The sequence below is a fragment of the Lissotriton vulgaris genome, chromosome 11, assembly GCF_964263255.1.
Source record: "Lissotriton vulgaris chromosome 11, aLisVul1.2, whole genome shotgun sequence".
In the NCBI taxonomy this organism is placed as follows: Eukaryota; Metazoa; Chordata; class Amphibia; order Caudata; family Salamandridae; genus Lissotriton; species Lissotriton vulgaris.
The window spans coordinates 327,699,887-327,719,567 of NC_141699.1; the positions used below are offsets into that span (position 1 = coordinate 327,699,887).

The 19,681-nt window shown below is 39.9% G+C and overlaps 1 protein-coding gene across 2 annotated transcripts in view; it reads left to right on the forward strand.

The window, feature by feature from the left end:
- LOC147679712 (reticulon-4 receptor-like) overlaps nucleotides 1–19,681 on the forward strand; it is a 783,809-nt gene that overhangs the window by 84,455 nt on the left and 679,673 nt on the right. The window contains exon 2 of one of the 2 annotated variants that reach the window (XM_086943283.1): nucleotides 1,094–1,281. The exons of the other annotated variant lie outside the window; for it this stretch is intronic. The gene's annotated coding sequence lies outside the window, so the exon portion shown is untranslated. The remainder of the gene's footprint in view (nucleotides 1–1,093; nucleotides 1,282–19,681) is intronic. 2 annotated transcript variants of the gene reach the window in all.

Sequence of the window (19,681 nt, forward strand, 5' to 3'; positions counted from 1 at the left end):
CAAACTTGATGAGGATATTGCAAGTCACCTCTGAGTTTCATAACCTTATAAAGGAATTCGCTCTTCGACCTCGTTCATCTATACGATTATGGAACTCCTCACTGACTCAAAGTATCCTTATTATATACAGCAAGAGGTACTTTATCCCTTCTATGAGGAATCCACTGTTTTTAAATCACTCATTCACTTCTTTGGGTTTAGTACCATGATATCAACATTTAAATAAGTAAGTTAAAAAATGATCCCTTGTATTTCTTTTTAAGCATAATGTATTTAACTTTATTCTTTTTTTAAGCTAGTGCTCTGATGTCATAGCAGGGGTTATAGGATTATACCTCTTTTAATCCTTTGATGTTTTTCAGTTTTTGGAAGTACCTATAGAGATACTTTAACCGTAATCTCATTGAGACAGAATGAAGGCTCTTGCAGCTTCGCTTGACAAGTGAATCAAAGGAGAGCGGAATCCTCTTTAACATAATTAGTTCTAATGTTTTGTTGAAGATGACTGTGTAGAACTGAGAGTATATGAGGGCTCAAAATAAAAAAGGATACCCAGACGTTTTGTAATTAGGTTGGGGTATATGCCTCTTCCAAACAAAGAAATTCACACCAATGTACCTCTATCAGTGTATATATCGCTGACTTGCAAAGATGCATGTAAAGCAAGTTCTGATTTATCCGGCACTGGATGCTCAACAACATTCCGTGATGTTTTTGTGATTCTCCTGTCATTTCTGCAATGACATTGACATGTGTTTTTGTTATTAATGCACCTTTGTGAATGTACCTGATAGTGTCAAGTTATCTCACCTAGTGTTTGCACCTAAGTTGTGTGAGTATCTGGTAATATAAAATTATCCCAGCTAGTGGTTGCATGCAAATCCTGAGAAGAGCTGATGATAGATATGGACACTCTGGGGCTCTCCACTTAAAAGCATTTTTTGAGAAGGTGTGAAGGAGAGAATCCTGGCTCGCTGCAGTGTGCCACACAGGAACAAGTGAATCTTTTCTGAAGATAGGTTACTTACTCTGAACAAAATTCCAAACTGCTCAGTAGTAGTTTATGATCAGCTGTGTCATATGTCACCAACAGGTCAAGGTGGATCAAGAATACAGGAAGTGGAATTATCAAAGGCTGCCAGAAGATCCTCTCTTATGTTGATCAACGTTGTCTCTGAACTTTCTTGTGGTCTGATCCCTGACTGACAATTGTGTAGCAGCTGAAGAGATTTTGACTTTGGTGTTTCTTTTATGACCATTACCTCTGCAATTCTTCCCACGGTAAGGGAGATTGAATGTAGAATGATAGAAGAGATCTGAGGGATAGCTGTAGCAAGTGGTAATAATTGCATGCATGTATTCGTTAGGCATTGCCAAGTGTTTAAGATAAGGATTCAAACTATCTGTTAAATGTAGTAGAAGAATGTTTGAACATTTGGATGCTTACTCACTAGTTCCAAGCCAGTTTCGTTAGTCTAAATAAGTAACAATTAGCCAATGAAGAGCATGACGTTTTTTCAATACACTGATTTGAGTTTTACAATTTCATTTTTATTGTTGACAAATGCTTACATGTCTTCAAAGAGTTCAGATGTGTAAAAAAGAACAGACAAAGAGAGAAGAAGATTCAGTAACCTCCTTGCACAATCGGAACAATTCTTTTGTTTCAATAAAGCTGAAACCAATGAGATTTGAGTGGAGAGCTTTTTTGCTCTCACCACCTCTTTCATAAACTCAAATGCATTGGGAAGCAGTGGTTACCCCCTTGGGCCATGTTTTTTATTCAGTTGAGCTCAAGTTCTCAGTCCTCTGCTTTTAGGTCGAGCCTGGGCAGTCCATGCGCTGCTCTGGAGCCATTCTCTATTTGAGTAAGGAGTTGAAGCTCCACCATCTCTCCACCCATATTTTTCATTGGCTTGTGTCATTGTCTTTTGTAAATGCTGGCTTCTGATTCATTAATAGGCTTGTTAGTCCCTCCTTAGTACGCCCTTGTCTTCATTTGTAACCTCCAATGAGGACTGGCCCTTTTACTTCTGTTGGTACACAGTATGTCTTATTTAGTCTTAAGCATTATTTTCTTTCATGAGTTTCTCCTACTGCAGGCACGACATGCTTTCCTGCAACATTCAGAGTGCCATGCGTGCTTTCACTTTACAAGCAGCCCGGGACAATGGCTTCCGCTTCTTTGAAATGAAATAGGTCTCACATTTACAAGAGTTTCAGCTATTGGCATTGTAAATGACAATGCCTTTTATCTATGTGTTCATTATCAAAACAGATTAAAAAAAAGCATTGTCATTTACAATGCCAATAGCTTAAACTCTTGCAAATGTGAGACCTATTGCATTGCAAATGCTTGTCTGTTTTTGCTGGTGCCAAACTAAGCCATTTTATTTGCCTAATGACCTGGTTCAATTGTCGTTATGATGGATAGTTCTATTTGTTTAGCGTAGCATGTGATATTTCTTTGCAAATTCTCTATAACTCGGGTTAAGATGAGCTCTAATTATTAGGCCTGGGCTGTGAATCCCGTTCCGCTCCCGGAATTTGGGTAATTTCGCGTTCCGCGGAGAACACGAAATTGCCAAAAATTCCGCCATCCGCGGCCTCACAGAACTTTTTCCTTGTTTGCTCTTTCAAAATGCATGTTGGCAAGATATTTCTCCCCAAGCATGCAAATAGCATTCGCAAACAGGAAAAAAGCCTCATGAACGGGCGGAACAAGCAATTCCACATGTTCGTTGAACTTTTGCGTGCTCGCTGAGATTTTTTACTGTTTCGCAGAGCTTTGCGTAGCGCGACTAAGCAAATTCCACCCACCCCTACTAATGATAAGACGGGTGTAAAATCGTACCACACGGGGCATGACATAAGAACAGATGCTCAATTTGTGCAATGGGTGTGTAAAGTGTGTGCATGTTGTGCGAAATGGGCATGTGCTGTTTGACACAGGCCTGTCTTAGCCATGTTGTGTGTGCTGTTTGGAAAAGCTGCCTATCACATAAAAGGGGGATTCTTGTACTAAAAGACATACATTACATAAAATAAATGTTTTAATATGGTAAGTGAAGAATGCATGTGAAACAGATGTATTTTATAACCTGTCTAGGGTTATGTGAGGCAATTGAGTGGATCTGAAAAGATCCATTTTACATATGACAACCTTATTATCTTTGATTGGAATATACCAATTCAGTATGCCCAATCCTGAATCGGGGTGTGGGTCACTAAGAAATTAAAGTCCAGTGAATATTGAGTGCCCCTTTGATAACCATCTGACATTATTGGATCTTTTATTGAAAGTAGGTGTAAAAATGGTTAGAGAGAGCTGCAAACCAGCACAAAAACGTTATATCCATGCCTGATAAGCCTATATACTTACAAAAGAAATGTGACAGTATCTGTACGGTAAGAAAGGCCCCTGTTAACAGCTCCAGGCCCTTAGGGAATGCAGTTGATGACTGTTTCAATTCAAATAATCGTCCCTAAGTCTACTCATTTTGAATTCATGCCACTTAGTGGGTTTCCAGGTTGACGCCAGTGATCCTGGTTGTTCTCTTCCCCGCCTCTCCCCACCCTCTCTTTCTTGATCCATGCCTTCATATACAGGACCTTCTCACCAACTAATACATTGTATGCCCTCGTTTATTACAAAATCCACTCTAGTATAATGCGCCTACAAATTAGATATATAGTAAAAGAAGTTTTCCCCTCAGCATGATGTGGAGTTGTTACCAATATTGTTGCCTGTTTTCAGAACCTTATGAATTGTTTTTTTGACTTGAAATTCTTTCCCAGCATCTGTTTGCTTTGGCATATTTATTCCCTCATAGCAGTATGAAGAAGTTACTCTTATGAACTTGTTACATTATGATTATTTTGGTCAAATAAATAAAAGGAGATGAATTCAGGAGAAGTGAATGTGCACTTCACATGTTTCTAATCTCAAACCAATATCTGTGAATTGACAACCAATCACCAGTCACCGCCGTGTACTAGCGATATTTCTGAGCGCAGGAGTAAGGCTTGGACTACAGAGATGAGCTTTCTCAGCACTGGTGTATAAGAGTATCTGATGTGAGAAAAAAGAGCCTAGACTACACTTCAGCAAGGATCTATGCATTTCTCTGTGATTGGGTCCACTTCCATGACTCCTGTTTGCTCAAGCTCTTACAGGACCACTATGTACGTGAACATGGTCTATTTTCTTATTGCTCGGGTCTTAGTACATCTTTAATACACTGATGTATTTGATTTTTTTATGCATACTAATATTGGGAAACAAGATTTATAACAAGGTTTTAACTACATTGCATCTTTACTATGCATGTTTTTAGAACACATACGCTTTTACAACGGATACCTTTACCACACATTTAAGGTAAATTCAGGAGTGTGGACGGCCTCCCCCCTCCACAAATACATTGTTTATATATATTAAATGTAGATTTATGAACAATGCATGGTAAAGGAACCCAATGTGAAGGGTTCAGAGACCTGGTTGGTGTTTTATGGTTACTGCTTACTAAGTCAGTGTGTACCAAGAATGTAAGAAAGAAAAAATTCTTTCTAGAGTCCCCTCACTCACCGGGGTTGCCCCACGGTGACATGCTTCATCATTGGGGCCATCCCAGTTCTCTATGAAAAGGGGCGTGCTGCGACAAGGCGACTACGCTGGAGCACTTGTTTTGTGAGATGACTATGTGTGGTGTAAGTGTGGTGATGGTGGAGTGGGTGTGTAATTAAAAATACCGTGCTAGTGGGCCTCAACAATTTATTTTGCTCCTAGTGTGGTATAAAGTTAAAAAGGGGTAACACTGTATTCTAACTTTAATTGAGCTAGATCAATGTTGTGGTTGACATGTTTCAAGCTCCCCCAAGCTTTTCATCAGGACCATACAGGGTCCAGCCCTGTATTTCCACTCCTATATTCAAATGAATAAGTGTTTTTAAAAAATAAATACTAGTTATTTATACTATACGCTGTTAATAATAAAACATGCGTGTTTTCTGTACATACGGTTTGTATTTTACTCGTAATGATAAACGAGTGTTTGGTTACACTCCATGGTCTTAGGCAAGGGCAGGATCGCCTCGTGGAAACATTGTTCCTATCGGCAAACCCGCTCGGTACTACCTGATTACTCCTCACCCGACCGTATGCGAGATAAAATGCATGGTAAAGGCAAGCAGAGTATTTCCCTGCGTTGTTCCGTCATACAACCACAATTATTTACAATAAGATAAAAGTGTACACTGCCTTATCAGCTATTGTTGTCCATGTCTGATATCACTACATAACTGCAATAGGAACAAGACATCAGTTCTCAACAGTAACAGCGCTTTACAGTTCAGTACTAGTATCGCAAAGCTTGCGGCTAGAACCTGCACATAACTGATGGCAACACGTGGACATTATTGCCCTTAAAAACGTAATTGATCACTTAAGTTTAGAATCCCTTCAAGTTATTGCCTTTTCATGTCCTCTATGTGCCAAAGAAATATTTATCACTCTCTGTTTATTTAGCAAAGTGCTTGAAAATAGTGCTGGAAGGCAGGAATATATATCCTTATGTTGCAACAGCGGTAGCTGGTGTTAACCCTAGCATATGTTAAAAGCTGAAAACGTTTAATTAGTGTAACTGTCTAAAATACATTATAGCTTCTTGCATTTGCACGTGTCTGCAGTGCTCGCACAATGAACATATGTGTTTACATAGTGCACAGCTGAGCGCCCATTTGTATGGGATTGCACTGTCTAAGGTGCGTACCTTTTATGGGGAATTTCTTTTAGTTAGTGTCTGGGTTGCACACAACAAAAGTAAGAAACAGTTGGCAGTGGTTGGCACTCTATTTTGACAGTTTTTAAATTAAATCTGAGCACGGAATACAGTGTCCTTTTCTTTCTTCACCTGGTTAGTTTTTTTTATAAAAGGTGTACACTACTATTACCTACTGGCGGTCGCCAGTAGGTAGCTATTGTTAGGACCTAGTTTCCATAGGAAATCCGCAACATTCTAGTTGGAATAACTTTGGCGCCGGTTGACGAATCTTCGCGGAATTTTCAAAGAAGATGGGGTGCTCCGCTCCTTCCCTGAACGTTTCGGGGTGATTCGTGAAGCGGGGGCTGAGAAAAAAGGGGGGTCCTCAAAACGTGTTTTCCCCATGCAATTTTCCATAGGGACCTTAAAAGTGAGGCTACAGCCCGAACTGCTGAACGGAATTACACCAAATTTGGCAAAAAGGTAGAGTTTGGTTCGCAGATAACGCTTTTTGTTAAATGGTGAAAATCCGTGCAGTAGTTCCTGAGAAAATCAAAAGTAAAATCATAGATATATCTATAGTCTAATTACTGTACTCGTATCCTCCCGAGCACAAGCTTTATGCTAATAGGCTGTCAACACTCCAAACCAGGAAGTTTTGGCAGCCATCTTGTGCCTCAGTAGAACCGAGGCACAAGAAAACAGAAACGCGAAAAGCAAGAAAAGTGGGCATGGTAAAAGCACCCTGACCCCCTAGGCCTGCTTAGGGGGTCCCACAAGGACCTACATGAATATGGGACCCCCTCTAAATGTACTTTCTAGGTCTGGGAAAGAGAGGAACACAATTACATAACAGAACAATATTCCCTCATGACCTAGGTCATGAGGGAATATTGTTCTGTTAGGTCCCACAAGGACCCCCACGGCCCCAAAAAATATATAGTTTTTTTAAAATCTCGGGATGCACGTAGGAGACCCGTACCCTGACGATCCCCCCCCCCCAAAAAATGAAGCCTGCACTTTAATGTTAATTAGCCCCCGGGGGGCCAAATCCCGGGGGCTTTATAAAAATACAGTGTGGTGGGGGCCCAATCCCCCCCCACACTGCCCCGGGGACCGCCACCCCCGGGGCGGGGGTACATGGCTCCCCGCAGCCCCAGGGACCGCCACCCCCGGGGCTTAAATGTATAATGAGGGGGGCCTCAAAGGCCCCCCACACGCCCCAGGGACCGCCACCTCCCCTGGGCACTACATATTTAAATTGGGGGGTTTGTGATGGACCCCCCAGCCCTGGGGACCACCACCCCCTGGGGCTTTTAAATGTTGGGAGGAGGGCTGTGTGGCCCCCCTCCTGGAGCCTTGTGGTGGCCCTGGGGGCCGCCACCCCCCCGGCCTGGCTCCTGCAGTGTCCCGGGGTGCCTATCCCCGGGACACTGTAGTTTGCTATGGTAGGGCGGGAGCCTCGCGGCTCCCACCCTACCATAGCAAACTGCTTTGGTTTTTGGAAGAGAGAGCTGGAAACCTGCTCTCGCTTCCAAAAACCAAAGCCGATTGCTTTTTTACATGGGAAGCAGTTTGTTTGCAGCCCTCCTTCTAAAATAAATAAATAAATAAATGTGTCCATGCCCTGGGATGGGGTCCCCGGGGCCTGGAATTATCCTTGGGAGGGGGGCCATGCGGCCCCCTTCCTGTAAAAAAAAATTTTTAAAAAATATTTGGGGGTCAAGCCCTGGGGGATGGGGCCCCCAGGGCCCAAAAAAAGAAAAATAAATTAAAAAAACGGGGTCGGGGAGGAGGCCCCCTCTCTGCACCACTCTGCAAGTAATTCCCCTTGAATACTTTGGGTCCCTGGGGGCCAAGTAGCCCACCAGGAACCTCCAGTATGCGCCAGGGGGCTGCGTTGCAGGGAGATGTAATAAGGCCAAGCCCCTTTTTACACCTCTCTGCAAAGCAGCCCCCTGGCGCATACTGGAGGTTCCTGATGGGCTAGTTGGCCCCCAGGGACCCCTAGTATTCAAGGGGATTTAGTTCCCCCTCTGGAAATGCACCAGGGGGCTGCGTTGTAGAGCGGTGTAATGAGGCCACACCCTTTTTTACACCTCTCTGCAACGCAGCCCCCTGGCACATACTGGAGGTTCCTGGTGGGCTAGTTGGCCCCCAGGGACCCCCAATATGCAAGGGGACTTATTCCCCCTACTTAGAACGCGCTATGGGGCGCGTTTGCACAGTAGTGGAGGTAGGGGGCGGGGCTTGAGGTGATATGGGTGCAAACATGCCCTGTGTCGCGTTTTAAGTTGGGGAGTTAATTCCTCTTCAATCCAAAAGTCCCCTAGGGGCCAACTAGCCCAACAGGTATCTCCAGTAAGTGCCACAGAGCTGCGTTGCAGAGTGTTGTAAAAAGGGGGCATGTCCTCTGAACACCTCTCTGCAACGCAGCACTCTGGCGCATACTGGAGGTACCTGGTGGGCTAGTTGGCCCACAGGGGACCTCAGGATTGAAGAGGAATTAATTGCCCAACTTAAAACACACCACAGGGCGTGTTTGCACACAGGTCATCTCAGGCCCGCCCCCTTCCTTCACTATTGAGCAAAATATTCCTCTAAAATCAGCCGAACTACTACGAATGTTGACTTACTCACCTGTTATCATGAGAGACGTCAGTGCTGCATGTTTGAGCCCAGTACGGACCCTGAAAAGGAAATCTAAGCTTACTTACCAGTAACTTGTATTTCCTTCCATAGGAATCTATTGTGTGGTTTTCACCAGAAAAGTTTATACGTGTCTATTTTTTAAACGTACCAATATTCCTCTAAAATCAGCCAGACTGCGAATTCTGATTTACTCGCCTGTTATCAGGAGAGACCTCAGTGCTGCATCTTTCAGCCCACTACTAATCCTGAAAAGTAATTCTAACCGTACTTACAGTAACTTGAATTTCCTTCCATAGGCTAACATTGACTGGTTTCACTTGGAAATTCTTTTAAGTGTGGAGTTTTGGAACTTTAAAAAATTCCTCTAAAATTAGCCGAACTACGAATTCCGATTTACTCACCTGTTATCAGGAGAGACCTCAGTGCTGCATCTTTCAGCCCACTACTAATCCTGAAAAGTAATTCTAACCGTACTTACAGTAACTTGAATTTCCTTCCATAGGCTAACATTGACTGGTTTCACTTGGAAATTCTTTTAAGTGTGGAGTTTTGGAACTTTAAAAAATTCCTCTAAAATTAGCCGAACTACGAATTCCGATTTACTCACCTGTTATCAGGAGAGACCTCAGTGCTGCATCTTTCAGCCCAGTACTGATCCTGAAAAGTAATTTTAACCCTACTTACCCGTAACTTGAATTTCCTTCCATGGGATATCATTGCTTGCTATATAAAATATATATAAATTAAAAAATATATAAAATAGAAATAAAAAATGTTACAATTTCAATATTTTTTTGAATTTATATTAAAAATATGTAATGTAATTTAAAAAATAAAATATCTAAAAATAAATATTTAAAAACAATGTAGTAAATCAGTATAAAAAAAATAACAATTTATTCATTTAGAAATTATCATTTATAAAACCTTTGAAATTCACTGAAAAAACCATAGGTTTCAGCTACATTATAGTTAGGAATTAGCATTTAAAAAACCTTAGAATTTCACTGAATAAACCATAGGTTTCAGCCACGTTATAATTAGGAATTAGCATTTAAAAAACCTTAGAAATTCACTGAAAAAAACATAGGTTTCACACATGTTATAGTTAGCTGGACATTTCACTCATACAAAACCATTGAAATTCCCCCGTAATAGTTAGTTCAGCTAACTATAACTCGCACACCCGCAATGCACTGCTGATGACGTCACATATTATATGACTCATGACATGGTCAGTGACACCACTCATGACATCACTGATGACATCTCAAATGACATCACTGATGACATCACTGATGACATGATCCTTGTGAAAGAGTGGCAGACCTCCTCTCACCCTAATATAACATTTGATACACACATTCAAAAATAGAAACAAAAATTTTCAAAAAAATGGAGATACCAGTTACAACAACCTATTCAGTAATTCCAACATCTACATACACATCCACTCATTTACCAACAGTTCTATATAGTCACTAATACATTGACTTACTCAACTCATCATATCTACTCATACACCTATACATCCTGTTGCACACCGATACTCATCCATAGAGTTACTCACACACATACTCACACATTCAAATAAACTATCACATATCCATTGGCTTGCACATACAGCTATACACACACCACTACACTTACTTCTACAGAAACGTGCACATACTTACTCTCTTAAACTATCACTTATAGAAACACATACTTATTTATACAGGAACTCTTCCAAACACTCACTCTCGCATATACTCACTTATATACATCAATACTTACATATACTAGTTTAAAACATATGTAGTTACTCATAAAGATACTACTGAGACAGTCATTCACTACTAACACACCCTTACACACACTCATCCACCCATACAGTCCTGCACGCATGCCGTCTTCAAAACACATACAAACAGTGGGTCAGTCATTCATACATCTGTGCCCTAAGTAATACCCCCCAAACCATATTGACACTCATTCTGATAATAAAAAAACAACTAATAACCCATATAGACGCTCATGTAGCTACTCACCAACCCATGCAGCCACTTATACACAAAGTGAGACACTGATACAGATATTTACATCTTTAAACATTACTCACTAATACATGTTTTCACTAAGATACACCTAATAAGTCAGTTATACAATCAATTTTACAAAAAAAACATCCATTTAGACACTTATTTACCCATTTATTCTTCCATCGACCTTTAGATATACATATATAAAAAATATTTATTTTTCAGAAAGAAACACATTCACTGGATGATGTCATCTGTGATGTCATTTGGGATGTCATCCGTGATGTCAAGAGTGATATCACTGACCATGTCATGAGTGATGTAATATGTAACGTCATCAGCAGTGCATTGCGGGCACAGGAGTTATAGTTAGATGAACTACCTATAACGGGGGAATGTAAATGGTTTTGTATGAGTGAAATGTCCAGCTAACTATAACGTGTGAAACTTACGTTTTTTTCAGTGAATATATATTTATATTCACTGAAATAACCATAGATTTTAGGGGTGTTATAGTTAGCTGGACATTTCACTCGTACAAAACTATTGAATCTCCCCCGTTATAGTTAATTGTACTAAGTATAACTCCTGTGCCCGCAATTCACTGCTGATGATGTCACATATTACATCATTCATGACATGGTCAGTGACATCACTGATGACATCTCAAATGACATCACTGATGACATCATCCAGTGAATGTGGTTTGATTCGTTATTTAAATATGTATCATATATATAGCAATCTGCATTGAATGAGTGGATATATAGATATAAACATCTGGATGGAGGATTTAGTAGCAGTGTGATTGACTGCTTACTTGACTAATTTATAGTGTCTCACTAAATATATTGGATAGTGACTAAACTGTGTGAATATCTGTAACACTTTGTCAGTTGTTGTGTAAACTGCTTCTCCAGTTTGTTACTAGCTATGTGAAAGTCTATATTAGTTATTGATTAGTTAATTGAGCATTTGTATGGGAGAGTGAATGTGTGTGTGGTTCGGCGGGGGTTGTGTGACTGCCCAAAGATGTGTGAATAGTAAATGCAGTAGGTATATGAGGTTAAGACTACATTTTATAACAGTTGTTTGGGTGAATGAATATCTTTATGGGTGTGGCGATGACCAAATACATCTCTCAATGTACATGTCCAACAAACTAGAAAAATAAAAGGCAGTGTATGTGACAGTTGTTGTATATAAATAAGTATGCATAAGACTCAGTGATTGTATGAGTGACTGTATGGATAACTGTATACTTGTAATAGTGATTTTATAACACACTAAGTATGAGTTACAATCTATATGAATAGATAAAGTGGTGTTTGTATAAGTGTGTAGCTAAGTAAATATAAGAATGATCCATTGTTTGCATAAGTGAGTAGGATGTGTGTTATGATTAGCTGTCTGCTGTAGAATCTGGAGTGCATTGCATCACAGTTTGTGCTGAGATTTCTGATGGCAAAGAAAATTCAGTTGGAAACTAGATTTGTTGGTGGTTGTATCTATTAAAGCTGACGCTTGAAACACTGCAAGATTTGAACTTTTATCAATGACTTCATAAGTGAATAGGATGTGTGCTGGTGTGTAATGTCGATATAGGTATATAAGTATATTTGATAGTGTACAATTGATCATTGACAGCATGTATGAGTGAATCTATAGGTAAGTGATTAGATGTGTGTTAGATCTAGGAATCACTGAGTAGGTTTTTAGAACCTTTTATTGGTGTGCCAATGGATTCAAATATGGTACTCTGTATTTTACAGTGAGTGATGAAAGGTTATACTAGTGTATGATGAGGTGTATCTGATTGTCACATGGATGATGTCATCAGTGGTGTCATTGAGATGTCATCAGTAATGTCACTGACCATGTCATGAATGATGTAATTTGGGACATCATCAGCAGTGGATTGCGGGCGCGCGAGTTATACTTAGTACAACTAACTATAACGGAGGAATTTCAATGGTTTTGGATGAGTGAAATGTCCAGCTAACTATACCACCCCTAAAACCTATGTTTTTTTTCAGTGAATATATATTTAAAATGATGTCATCCTTAAACAGATGCTCGTGCAGATGATACATCTCATCTTTCTGCGACATCCACTTTATTAACCTTTGGGGACCATTTCTGTTGTTGTACATTACCCACGTGCCCCAAATTTATAGGGTTGCCCAGGGCTATTTATGAAAATAAAGAGGTATAATGTATCGCATTGTAGCGGTCCTGGTGGGTGTAAAGAAGTAACAACTCTCATAGACAGTTAGAGATTAGCAGAGAAGTGCCTTATTCATCACACCCCAGCTGGACCAACTTCCCACCAAGGAATTTTGACACACAACAGATATGTGTTCTGCAATAGAATGTCATGAGCCCTGTGTTCTAGCCATTTATTTGTTGCATTTACTTTTTTGTTTTTACAGTTTTATATAGCACAAACTTGATCCGAAGGTATCGGAGGCTTTACATGAGCGCCAGTAGCATTACAGATGGACACATTCCTTATTAGGCATGGGGAAATTAAGTGACTTGCCCAGAATCACAGGATGTCTGAACCTCCTGCCCAGACTCCAACCTGGTAACCCAGCTTCAAGGTCGGCCGCTCTGGCCGCTAAGACACTTGCTATATCCTAAGGGTGCGACATCACTGTGGGCTTGGCTCTTTTAGCTTGAGAATTATATAGCTGTACAGAGAGCACATCCTGCATGCAAACATTTCGAAACTAAACACAAAGTAAAACTCTAGAACTTTAATAAAATTTTCAGGGAGTGAAAAAAGTCATACTGCTACTTGTCGTGCATTATGTGTTTTGCTACTCATATCCCATCTGTATTAATTGGGTCTGGTTGAAACAACATTTTTCTCTCTGTGTGGCCTGAATGTAACTGGTTTCTTCCCATCTTTCTACAACTACAAGTATGTTCTGTGTTTGATTACCTCGCTCCTGTTTTCACAACGCACTTGTACTGGTTCACATCATTACACACATTTTCATTTTATTTCTACAGTATGGGATGGATTTTTTTTAAAACATCTCTGTCCTAAAAATACCTCTAAGGACGGAGTGAGAATGTTATCCAGCGCTATTGGTGGTTGATGGAGTAAGATCATTGGTGAGTTACAGGGAGTAAAATACTTTTACTGTATGTACAAAGGATATTCCAGCGACCTCCGCATTCTTTGATCTTTTAAAGAAGCATCACCTTTGGTTGTCTACATCTGCGGCATGGGCAATCCTCGGTGACTTGAAATATACCTATGCAATAGAGAAGGGGTTCTTTACCCCTCATTTAGTTTGCTGTGAGAATCAGGAGCTACTCAGAGGTAAAGCACTATGTATGATCTCTTTGTATGCAATAAGACTGAGTGAGTTCAAATGACACATTAAATTTGTTTCATAATCTAAAGCACAATTTTCTTAAAGTCCTCTTGAAGGTAGACTTAGAGATGTCAACAGTATACATAGTATATTGATGATGGCGCAGCGCAGCTCCAAAAATTCTTCATAAACCATCTTAACCCACGGAGCTATTCACTATTTTCTCACAACTGGGCCCATAACTCTTACCTTTCATTCATCCACACATTTATTCTACTCCGAGGATTCAGTGAAGACCTAAAAGGAGAGCCGCAGTGCTATAGCGGTGTGTCTAATCGTAAAATGTATACATTATTTACAGCTCCAGTATTAATTTAATACCATGGTTTTTCTAAAAGAAAGATTTAAAACACCACACTATTAATTTTTTCGATAGATCAGCTAGTAAAAGTTAACTAAAGGACAACAAGACCTGCTTAATTCTCCATTTATTTAATTTTTATTTAGAGATTAAATCTCCTAGCATGATCTCTACGTTTTTACTTAAAGGAAACAATTCAGTTTTATGCATTAACCCCTTAAGTGCTGCCTCGGTGCATTGGCCGACGGCAGCACTACCTCCCCAGTGCTGCGCACGACCATTGGACGTCCATTCAGCACTAGTTCCAATGGACAGCGCAGCACTGGGGAGGAATGTTTAATAGCATCTATGAGGTTAATAATCCTGAAAGAAAGGTTAAATTCAAAACATTTATTTATAAGCATGACAGTTTACCAAAATAAGAAAAATGTATATTACCTAAATGTAGAAACGCAGACATCAGCACAACAACAAAATAGTTCCCAAAGAAACACCTCTCTATCTCTCTTGATGTTCCCTTCTCATAAGACTTTGCACCCATTCAAAAGTTAAAGTTAAAAATTGCGTAGACCTACAGCATCTCTGGGTGCAAAGGTCAGGTCGAAAAGCAAGCTATTTTCAAAGTCCCAAATGTACTCTTTTATACCCTTTTTCACTAACTTATCTGTCTAAATTCGTAACTCTTATGTCCTAAAATGTCTGTGATTGGTCAATTTAGAGTTAGATGAGCATCACCTCATCGTTTTACTGTTCCATTTAATGCAAAGTCATCCTTATGACAAGAAAAATAATGGTGCTATTGTTCACATTTTTACTTCCTTTGAAGTGTCTTTTAAATTGTTATTCAGTGTCCCATTACCACGAGTTAACTTGCAGACTTCAACAAACTTGGCATGTGCTCCATGAGGCAGGCCACGCTGTCCTTGACCCATACTGCTCAGACACAGGCAGCTAGAGCTTCCAATTGGCGCATGCGTACTTCGACCGCCACCTCAGAATTGCAGTCCGCTTCCATTTTGTTTGCTCACACAGGCCTCAATTTAGGAACTATTACAGAAACAAACACAAACAAATGTAAAATTTACTACATAAGGCCTTTCTGTTTACCTCTCCCTTCTAATAATATCCCAGTTAGTATTTACCTAGCTTTAAGCGACACATATGCAGTTTTTACTTACCAATTTTCATGATTTATGCCACAAATAAACAGACAAAAAGCACATCCATGCAATTTTCAATTAGATTACAACAAATGCGTACCCTTTATGACACAATATACGACAAATTAGTAAATTATGCTTGGCAATTTCATGCAAATTAGTATCCCATGTGTATTTGTGTGTGTGCATTCTATTCTATCTTGGTTAATTTCAAAACCATACGTTTAGTACATTTTATTGTTAAGGATAGTTAATTTTACAAGGGGTATACAAAAATGTTTGTTTCCTCCTTGCTCCATCAATGACAAATATTTGCATCTAATACTCACTGGTACAAAAGGTTCATCAGCGATGTAAGATTGTGCCTCTATAAAAACCACAGAGGAACATGTAAAATATGGGGCATGTTATGTGGTATCCATGGAACCTACTAAATGAACCACCAAGCCTGGAGTCATGGGTGTGCCGAAGACTTTCACAGATTAGTTGAAGATATCTATAGCAAATGAATCGAAGATGTCTACAGCAGATATCTTTTCTGGTTCATGAGAGTGGGTGGGTATTGTATACTACTTGACAGAAAAGATCATTAAGAATAGATTGGTTTCCAAGGAAATCTGTGCAATGGAGCCTGCTGTACTCTGACATTAAGTGGAAAATGGTCCTTACATCTGCTAAGAGAAGCATGTTATCCTGACCTTTAGATAGTCCGGAACGATGTAAAGGTTTTTGGTTCCACCACTATATTTTAGCCTCTAAGAAGGCTATGCAAATATGGACACTAGGTCTTGTACATCAGACCCTCGATAATCTGTGGCATTGCAGTGCTCCTATTGTTCACAATTGAATGTTGATCAGTTTAGTTCAGGTAGATTTACTGAAAAAGATTAAGGGTTGAGCACACACACTTTTAGTACATATTTGCACATTTATTACCAACATAAATAAAAAAAAGCATGAAGCAAGTTTACCATACTAGATAGGCTCTAACCAACACTCTATAACTAGTATGAAAAGAAACTCCAAGTGGGTGACAAAGATCTTACAGTGTGCTAGCCAAAGGTGCCTAACAGACAACTGTAAATGTTTCATGTGTATACATCAAGTTTACTCAAAGATTATGTTTTATTTTTGATTCCAACAGGACTTCTGTGTTAAATACACGCTTCAGAGCCCATAGTAGTACGTCTGGGGATCCCTGCAAAGATACTGAATAAAGGGACAATTATAATGTTTCCTTCAACGTAAGGTGCTTTGTCACAACCCACCATCCCCCCCGTTTTGTAAAATTGGCCTACAAAATTGCAACCCCCCTTCCCCCCCTCAACTTCATGGTGACCCCTAACTGTTCAAGCTTCTCTATAGTTCCTAAAATATTCTAATGCATTAAGAAATGTTATATATTAATGTATTATTTTCTTGTGGGAAGGGAGAGTCGGCATAAATATAATGATAGACACCACTTTCTAGCTCTTCTTCCTCGTCTTTGATCAAGTACCCCATCCGACTCACATACGCTCATCTAGCACGCCTCCAATTAAAAAGTAATTATCTTTTGCATTGCGGAAGATCATTCTTCTATTTTGACGACCAAACCACTCGATTATTGTATAAATGATATTGTCCCCAGTATAATACAGCTTATTTAATGACTACGGCACTAAGGACGTAATAGAATAGTCTATAACATTTCAAGAAAAAATAGAATGAGAATCTTCTTCAATGAAAAACAGTCTCTCTGTATTATCTGCTGCACTATTGACATAAATGAAGGACTAATATGTACAATATAAATTATGGTGCTTTCATGTCTAGTAGGATGAGGGGTGGTGAGGGGTGGTGAGTGGGGATGGCACTTCAGCAGAGGCGTAGAAGGGAGAGGCACTTGGCTGTGTACAGCTATCTCATGCTAATGGTAGTCAAGGTTTTAAATATATATATATTTCTTTTTAAAAGGCTCGGTGACCTTTACACCCCCAAATATGAAAAATATTGACATGACTCCAAATCCCAAATCTTTGAATACTTGATTTATTCTGAGTTTGCACGGTGGGAAGCAGCAGGCTTCCTTTCTCCTATGAGAGTTTAAGCCTGTAATCAAATGCACCACTAGTGCTTTTCAAGTTAGATATGTCATAAACAAGGATATTCATTTTCAAGTCGCAGAAGGATACTCCGTTAGCCGTGTTTGACATGTTGGCTCCAAGTTAGTCGCAAGGTTGGCTGTTTAGTACTATTTTTTGTGCCCCCTGTTTTTAAACGCCACCAGTATCTGCCACATTTTTGCAAACCATGTGACCTCTAACATCACCCCTGTCTCCTTTTAGTTAATGGAAAGCGTGCCTTGAAACATGTGTAGGTATCTTGCATTGCCTCGTGCATTCTTTTTTATTTATTCTGAAATTGGGCCGAGTTTCTAATACAGGAACACTTCACACATTTTTATTTGGAGCATCATTAAGAAGGCATTGCAGACACGCTGCATAATACAGTAATCTGAAGTCCCAAAGCTCACACCAGTGCGAAAAGATAAATCACCCAATATAATATAATTCTTATTCTTCTTGAAATCTTCAAGCACATCACAGTTTTTTCATATGCTCTCCACCTACGCACATTTGTTAAAGAGGAAAGAACATCAAATGCTACGGATTCTTTACAGAATTAATTGTGATATTGAGAAGAAGGCTCTGTGAATCTGATTCCACAGATGTATTACAGATAAGTATTAGCTAGGGAAGCTCAACAGAAAAAGTCCTGAGTGAGATGCTGGCTAATCATGTAATCTTCTTCTAAAGGCTGTGCACATATTCTTATATTCTGTTCACTACGATTTTAATGAGTGATTTTTTTTTTGTTTGGGGTTTTCGGAATTTAGTGCAGTGACATTGAATATTTGCTGATTCTAGACCACCCTAGGGAGCTGCCAGAAGCAGTAAACAGCCCAGGGGTATATGTGCAGTGCTTAATTTGTAACAGAATAAGTGCAAAGGCCCAAAGGTTTCCTCAATAGCACGCCACCAGTACTGCTGAAGCTTGGGGTTGCCTAATGCCAAGGATATCTAGTGTTAATTTTGCGTAATGCCTTTTTCATCCACCACTATACCCTTCCTGCCCCTTTATCTCAATCTTTCTGGTTCTTTCTATTTAATTCCTTCTTTCTCCCTTTGTCACTGGATTGCTATCTTTCTCCTTCTTTCTCCCTTTTCTGCCCTTCTCTGTCTCGTTCTTGGTTAGTCTGGTGATTAGAAATATGTCAGAGTCCCAAAAACAAGCGCTAGTGGGCCCCACCTGCAACCAATGCCTCAGATTAAACACTGTGTGTGTTTTGCTTGTTGTTCTTCCAGACCCACAAATATGACTGGCAAAAGATTGATAATGGAAGCAAACTCGCATTTATTCCTAATAGATTCTGCTAAATAGTGGGGGGTTTTCTCCATTTAATGTAGTTTCCTAGTTCCTTGCCCACCGTTATTTCATTTTAGATTGGAGACATACATTCATGCCCACATTTTCTAAAACTTTCCACTGATTTTGCTCCGCATTGTTCAGCTTTTGCTCGAGTTGTTCATTAGGAGTCTTACATGAATTTAGCTTTGATGTAAGTGCATGTCATTGGAAGGGATTTCCAGAGAGGTCCTTCTCGTAAGTGGACTGAGCAGAATCTTGATGGAACACATAGTCGTTCGGGTGAGACAAGGAGATTCTGGTTAGATGAGTGATGGTTACGTGTTGTTGGGTGCAACGGGTTACGAATGAAGAGGCATCCTTCATGGATTAAGTTACTGAGCCTGCCAATTTGAGCACTAACAATAATGAGCTCCATATTTCCCCCCCCCCCTTTGACCTCTGAGTAAGTGCTTGACTTACTCGGTCACACTAAATCTGGAGCCCCCTCAGACCCTTGCCCGCCCAAAGTGCTACATGATGCACCGCTTAAGATAGCCTGGGTTTTACTACTCAATCTGGGCTCAGCTTACCATCAATTCAACCTAGAACCAGAGCCTCGCCATTATACAGCATTTGTGTCTTCTTTCGGATCTTTTTAGAACTGTTATATGCATCAGTTTTTAAGCAGATAATGTTCAATATGCTCAAAAGGATGTACTCATATTTGCACAAGATCGCACAGCACATGATTGTATTCTAGAGAAAATACTGAACATTTTACAAGACAGAGGAATTGTTTTGAAAAGAGATAAGTGTGAATTTCTCAACGACAGGGTTGAGTATCTACACCATGTGTAGGAAATGTGGTTCCCGGTTGAGGGGGATGAAACCCTACTCGAAAAGCAAACACAAATCTTGTCAGGGTGAATTCAGATGCAATTCCTAAATTAACCTGTGCTCACACCTCTGGTGGCTTGACACAGAGCAGTAGGGCATATCTTAGAGG